Source organism: Anomaloglossus baeobatrachus, chromosome 1, assembly GCF_048569485.1.
Source record: "Anomaloglossus baeobatrachus isolate aAnoBae1 chromosome 1, aAnoBae1.hap1, whole genome shotgun sequence".
Classification (NCBI taxonomy): domain Eukaryota; kingdom Metazoa; phylum Chordata; class Amphibia; order Anura; family Aromobatidae; genus Anomaloglossus; species Anomaloglossus baeobatrachus.
Window position 1 is genome coordinate 941,851,183 of NC_134353.1, and position 7,500 is coordinate 941,858,682.

Genomic DNA, 7,500 nt, shown 5'->3' on the forward strand with positions numbered 1-7,500 from the left:
ATCTAAATCCCATCAGTATTTGGTTAGCGCCCATTGTGGAGACACGGGGCTCAGTGGGTGCTCTCGTCCACTAAAACCCGCCGCCTTTAGAAAGACAGCGTGGCTCAGGGCTCATCCCAACTGAACGCCGGCCTCCTTAACCGTGGGCGTAACACTACTCAGACAACACAGGGTGAGGGAACCACAATAATTAGACTTTATTGGATCCCCAAACAATTAACGGCACATAACAGATAACCAGCAAAACACAAATGTAACAGGCAACAGAGTCTCACCCTTCCGCTGGCTCACCAGGGATTAGAATGTCCGTGCCTCAGAGGTTCCAGGGCCATTTACTCCAATCCAGCAGCACCCCGCTTTTGGCGGGCACCCACCAAGAAAGGAATAGCGCCAGATTTAGGAAGCTGTCTGAGGTCTGCAAAGTCTGTAACAGGTGACTGAACTGTCCCAACCTGAGTGTCCTCCTTAGGTAGTCCTGGTATGATGTTACAATCCTGGCAGCCGGAGTCGAAATCCCTAGGCTGTGGATATGGTCTCCAACCGGAACTGGAGTCCCAGATTGAAGCCATAAGATATCCTGATCCTCTAGTCAGCTGCTAGGAGCTTAGACTGGATCCATCAGCATCCATCAACAACCTGGTGGCTTAAAGAAGTCCCTTTTATAGCCACAGCCTTCCACTTGGATACACTGCGTCCTCATCGATTGGTTGGACAAGATCGCCTCTCCCATTGGATGAATCTCAAGCTGCATGGACAATGTTCATCCAAATGATGTTTACAGAAAGACTAGACAATGGCTACTAAGGTAATTACATTAGCAATACACAACTACAATACAATGATTACTGGAAGAGTCTGGAGAAACAATACGTCTGGCTTTCAGTGGCCAACACAATTACATGAGTCAACAAGAGTCTTGTAAAAACAATGATGGACTTATCCCCCGTCTTTAAACAATCTATCATCCTGTCTGGCTGAATTTTAAGAAACTTTAACCCATGTCGTCACACCCATCACTTCATCTCTTCTTCTACGTCGCTTAGACAAAGTCAGGGATTTTGTAGGATTTTAGTCGCACGCATGAGTGACCAATTATTCTAGACAGGTCCTGTGAGCCGCTGCACGATTACAGCCAGGTGTATTATGTTCTGGAATGCTCCAGCACTTCGGAGAAAATATACATTGAAGATCCGACTGGTGACCATTCCCGAAGATAAGACTAGTCCGCCACCGCCTCCAGCCAGCGCTTCAAGATATGACTGACAGGTCTTTTTCTCGCAGACAGATGGAGAAACCTGTCAATCACCCAGAGCGACACAAGGAAAACTCAGCCAGGGGCCGATTTCCACGGTATATTTTCTTCTACAAGTTTGAGCGTTTCAAAGACTAATATACCTAGCTGCAATTGTGCAGACAGGCTGTGATTCATGATGCTCGCGGTTTGGGCAGCATGAATCACCGGACAGGTTCCTTTTAACGGAAACAGAAATATCTGTGTAAGGGGGCTTAAAACTGCGTGAGAAACTGACAAACCGTGCTACAAAGGTGACAATTTCACATCACAAGTCACACCACAGCAAGACTGAGCACAGCAACAAGAGCCAAGGTAGTTATACTGCATCATCCAGGTGTCTTCCTGGCAAAGATCTCACACCAGACCGAGGTTTCAAGATGTGCTGTTCAATGAAGTACCAAGAAATGAGAAGGCAGTCAGGGAGTGGAACAGGCAACCACGGGAGGTGGGGGAGGGCAGTCAGGGAGTGGAACAGGCTACCACAGGAGGTGGTGAGCTCTCCATGAATGGAAATCTTCAAGCGGAAACTGGATAAGCATATAGCTAGGATGGTTTAGGAAAGCCTGCACTTGCAGAGGGTTGGACCCGATGGCCCTTGAGGTCCCTTCCAACTCTACCATTCTATGATTCTATGAAATAGACCACGTTGAGGACCATAGACGCAGTGGTCGGACAAGGAAACTTAGTGCAGCAGATGAAAAACACATCATGCTTATTTACATTTTGATATTGAAAGATGTCCAGCTGTGCCATCAGCTCAGAGATGGCAGCTACTATTGGGAGACATCCATGACGTCTTCATGGAGGAATTGCGGTCAAAAACCCAAACCTTCTACATGAGAACTAGGACAAGTGACTCAACTATGCACAGAATCATTTTAAATGGGGTGCAGAAAAATGGCAGCAGGTGCTCTAGACTGAGGAGTCTAATGCCGGCGTCACACGGTATGATATATCGGGCGATATGTCGTCGGGGTCACGTCGGTAGTGACGCACATCCGGCATCGTCTGATATATCGTAGCGTGTGACAGCTACGTGCGACGGTGAACAAGCTGAAATACTCACCTTCTCGTTCATCGTTGACACGTCGCTCATTTTCAAAAAATCGTTCCTCCTTCTGTGCGCCGGTTGTTCATTGTTCCCGAGGCAGCACACGTCGCTCCGTGTGACACCCCCGGGAACGACGAACACAGCTTACCTGCATCCCGCCGACAATACGGAAGGAAGGAGGTGGGCGGGATGTTACATCCTGCTCATCTCCGCCCCTCCGCTGCGATTGGCCGGCTGCCGTGTGACGTCGCTGTGACGCCGAACGCCCCTTCAGGAAGTTGATGTTCGCCGCCCACAGCGAGGTCGTTAGGGAGGTAAGTACGTGTGACTGGCGGTTAACGACTTTGTGAGCCACGGGCAATGACGGGGGCGGGTACGATCACTCGTGCAATCGCACGATAGATTGTCTCGTGTGAAGCCCGCACAAGGCTTTTCCTGTAACTTATTTGGCTGTAAAAGAACACAGTGTGTTCCCAAAAGACTGGAGCGCGACACAATAATGAGTGTCTGCAGCAACAGTGAAGCACAGGCTCTAAATTTATTCTTCAGCCGGACAATGTCCAACCAAACATCTGTAAGAACAAAAAGTCATACAGGTGAGGATCCAGCCACCGCGGACCCCTGGAGGTGAGGATCTGGCCCCCAAGGAGCCATGAAGGGGATGATCCGGCCCCGCGGAGCCATGGAGGAGGTGATCCGGCCCCCTCAGAGCCCTGGAGGAGGTGATCCGGCCCCCTCAGAGCCCTGGAGGAGATGATCCGGCCCCCGCAGAGCCCTGGAGGTGATGATCCGGCCCCCGCAGAGCCCTGGAGGTGATGAGCCGGCCCCCTCAGAGCCCTGGAGGTGATGATCCAGACCCCGCAGAGCCCTGGAGGTGATGATCCGGCCCCTGCAGAGCCCTGATCTCACATTATCCCGTCTGTCTGGGATCAAGAGACAAAAGGATCCGCACAAGCCTCATGCACAGAAGATCTGGGGTCAGGTCAAGATGTTTGGAAGAAATTCCCGCCGAGATCCTTCATAACCTTTGTACAAGTGATGGGACGAAGTGATGAAGACGGTGGGAGTTCAGTAAATATTGGTGGGATTTACAACGTTTAACACTTCTGTTCTATTAGTGGCAGCTTCTTTGTAGCATTTTTTCTCCAACTGCCTAAATTTTTTGCATAGTACTGTATCTCCTGGGCAAAAATCCTCCCTGGTGATGTTTCCATTTATATCATCCATCATATCCTTCCATTGAGAGGTAATACAGTAATGGTGGATTATCATGGCTGCAGAGGTCCTTATAAAGTGTGAGTCCATCTAATCCAAAAAAAGAAAATATTAAAATCCTCCCTGGCGCTGTTCCCACGTACATCGTCCATCATCTCCCTCCAGAGAGAGGTGATCTATGAGTAATTAGACTTTCTCAGTGATCAGCAGGAACACGGACTTCTCTCCACGGCCATATTCCCAAGTGTGTCCTCGGCACAGGGCGCGTGATGTCCGGACGTACTGTACCGCACCACATAAACTGTGCAGCTTCATTCTATCCACGCTCTTCTGAGGATATACCCGGTGCCAGCTATATTTACATATCTCGTAATGAGACTTCACTTTCTCTGGTTTCTGGAGAAAATACTTTTTCACTTTCTACGTGTTACTCCAAATTCTTCTCCTTCTTCCAAAAACTGATAACATTCATAATATATGAAAAATAGAAGTAAAGTATATCTCATTGTATCTGTCATGGCTTGGTTGTTGTTTCCTCTGACTGCTGGGCTATGGTTTTTTCTTCCCTGTCCAAACTCTGATGGTTCTTATTGTCTTTGTTCTCTCTTCTTGGTTCACTCCTCTACAGGTGTTTCTCATTTTCTCATTTGGTCTGCCCGATCACACTCTAGGTTGGGCTTTATATGTTCACCTTTCACTGCACTTCCTCGCTGGCTTTACCTCTTGGTGGACTTGCGTCTAGTAGTTCCAGCCCTTCAGATAAGGGGTTTGCCTTTTGGTAAACACCAGTTGAGTTCCTGCTGAGAGTCGGTTTTCCTTCCCAGCACCTATTTCTCTCACCTTATATGAACATGTTTTAGCTTTCTTAAGGCCCCGCCACACACAGAGATAAATCTTTTGCAGATCTGTGGTTGCAGTGAAATCATGGACATATTGTTCCCTTTGTACACAGCCACAAACCTGGCACTGATTGTCCACAATTTCACTGCAACCACAGATCTACCGCAGATTTATCTCTGTGTGTGACAGGGCCTTAAGTCTGGGTTTTTGTATGTTCCTGCACACCTTCCTCTCCCCTTGTGCACAGTGTGTGGCGGACTACCCTCTTGTCCCTCAGGAGGTACGAGAAACCCCTTGACGGCCTTTTAGGGAGTCAGGTCCGAGGTGGTGCTGTTAGCTATGCAGCTTGGGTCTTTCTAGTCTGTACAGGGAACAGATGGTTGTGGCGCATCGTCTCCTTATCCGTTACCCGTGTGTGTGTAACCATAACCATATCATGTGTGCCATTGGTTTAATGTGCCTCATCTTCCCAATGGGGTATCTGCCAAAAAAAATAACTTCCTTCCCAAACTTGTCTAGATCTCAACCACTTAAAGGGGGTTTAATCTCTGTATAAAAGAAAAGTCCTACTTCTTTTTGATTGTGTTTGTTTTAGTTCTTGGTAATTTTTCCACGTATCTGTTTATTGTCCGTGAATTAGAACCCTCTTGTCTCAGTTTAGTAACCTTGTCCATAGCTTTTCCTGCTCCCAACTGAGAAGTGGATACAATTGTATCCAGTGTAGACAACGCTCTGTGAGCTAAACAGCCCAGACTCCACACTGATAAATTGTAGCAAACTATGGTACTCACTTGTTCCAACTGCAGTGTTTGAGCTCTACTTCTTCTTTCCTCTATGGCCGGCGCCCTCGGTGCTAGTCCGCAATGGGTTACTATGCTAACCTGGGTTGCATCTCTGATTTAGTCTTCAAGGCCTTTTAAGGCTTGCTCAGGTAGCCTCACGCTGCCTGAGTATTCAGGTAGTTAGTGCACACAGATACCATGTGTGCATCCAAAAGTCAACTCATCTTTGCTGTTCCTGATTGATATCTGCACTAAAGGAAGATATATGCCTGCCTACTTACTCTGCTGATCCAAGGTGCAGCCCGCACATTCTGTTCTTTTGCATGTTGTACTTTCACCTCAACTGATCAATGTGCTGTGCTGCATAGCAATTATTACTGGTTCTGGTTGTGCCACAATGCTCCACTGCATAAATCCCTCTGGCCCATTCTGGTCCCTCTGACCTACAGCTTAGCTTCCTCACTAGGTGAGCCCATTACTCTAGCAGGGAGATCTGTGCAGCCCTCATGTGTTTAGCTCACAGAGCATTGTCTACACTGGATACAATTGAATCAGTCTGGAGGATGTTTATATCACAGAGCATTGTCTGTACCAGATACAATGTATCAGTCTGGAGTCCTGGGCTGTTTAGCTCACAGAGCATTGTCTACACAGATACAATGTATCAGTGAGGAGTCTGGGATGTTTAGCTCGCAGAGCATTGTCTGCACTGGATACAGTGTGTCAGTGAGGAGTCTGGGAGTTTTAGCTTACAGAGCATTTTCTGCACTGGATACAATGTATCAGTCACGAGTCCAGGATGTTTAGCTCACATAGCATTGTCTGCACTTGATACAATATATTAGTCTGGAGTCCTGGGCTGTTTAGCTCACAGAGCATTGTCTGCACTGGATACAATGTATCAGTCAGGAGTCTGGGATGTTTAGCTTACAGAGCATTGTCTGCACTGGATACAATGTATCAGTCTGGAGTCCAGGATTTTTAGCTCACAGAGCATTGTCTGCACTGGATACAATGTATCAGTCAGGAGTCTGGAATGTTTAGCTTACAGAGCATTGTCTGCACTGGATACAATGTATCAGTCTGGAGTCTGGGATGTTTAGCTCACAGAGCGTTGTCCGCACTGGATACAATGTATCAGTCTGGAGTCCAGGATTTTTAGCTCACAGAGCGTTGTCTGCACTGGATACAATGTATCAGTCTGGAGTCCAGGATTTTTAGCTCACAGAGCGTTGTCTGCACTGGATACATTGTATCAGTCTGGAGTATGGGGTGTTTAGCTCACAGAGCGTTGTCTGCACTGCATACAATGTATCAGCTGAGAGCAGGACCAGATCTCTACAGGTCACTGCTCCTGAATGGAAACCAGACAGTGCTCATTCACTGACTGCAAATAATCTTGAAGATTGGAAGCAACTGACACAAAATCTGTTAGAAAGCTGTACAACTTCTCATTTCTATAAAGTCAGAAAGTTCCTATAATTACGATGAATGCACCATTTTTGGCTTTTTTTTCCCAATGTTGTTAGAATAAAGTCCATTCTATAGGCAACTGGGAGTCCTCAATAATAGCCAAAACCAGAAGGCGCTCCACTTCACGGGAATAGTCGTCTCTTCTGTCAACTGTCGAGAAGTCCTGTCTTCCGAGTTTCTAAGTAAATGGTGACTTTCAAGTCATGAAGCCCGGTCAGTGCGAGACATTGATGTCTTCTATTCATTATGTAGGCTGTTAGGTTCTCCAGGACTATAACGAACAGTCTTACTTTTACCTTTTAAAGCAGCTTTTCAGGACATTGCTAAAATATAGGGCTGCCTATAACAAGAAACTACACCTTCTCGGCGCATGCGCATCTGCTGGAGCTGTTGTAAAAAGGACCTGAAATGCCGAGCAGATGTGACAGCAGGATTTTGTAGAGGACACAATTATGCCCAAGGAGAAGCTTGACTCCCAATATATAAACATCAGTGACAAGTTATGCTTCCTCTGCGCATGCGCATCAAGCTCGGGCCACTAGGGCAAGAGGCACCAAAAAATCCACGCAGAAGCATTAGCAGGATGTAACCGAGGACATGGATGTGTTCAAAGAAAAGCTTGATGCTTTCTGCTCTTGCGCTGATGACAAATTATAATTACATGGCGCATGCGCATCATGAGAAGCCACACAGTGAAAGGGGACTGGAAAATGATGCGGAGGCCAAAGCAGGGTTTTTTACAAAGGATATGACTCTCTCTAATCCAGGGCAAATGACTAACTAAACTTCCTTGCACATCAGCTGCAGACACACAAAGACATGGATTAAATAAGATGCAGCAAATG

General features: G+C 47.1%; 1 protein-coding gene across 1 annotated transcript in view; it reads left to right on the plus strand.

Annotated features, from left to right (window-relative positions):
* Positions 1-7,500, plus strand: part of WDR70 (WD repeat domain 70) — a 367,195-nt gene that overhangs the window by 290,010 nt on the left and 69,685 nt on the right. The gene's annotated exons all lie outside the window — the stretch shown is intronic.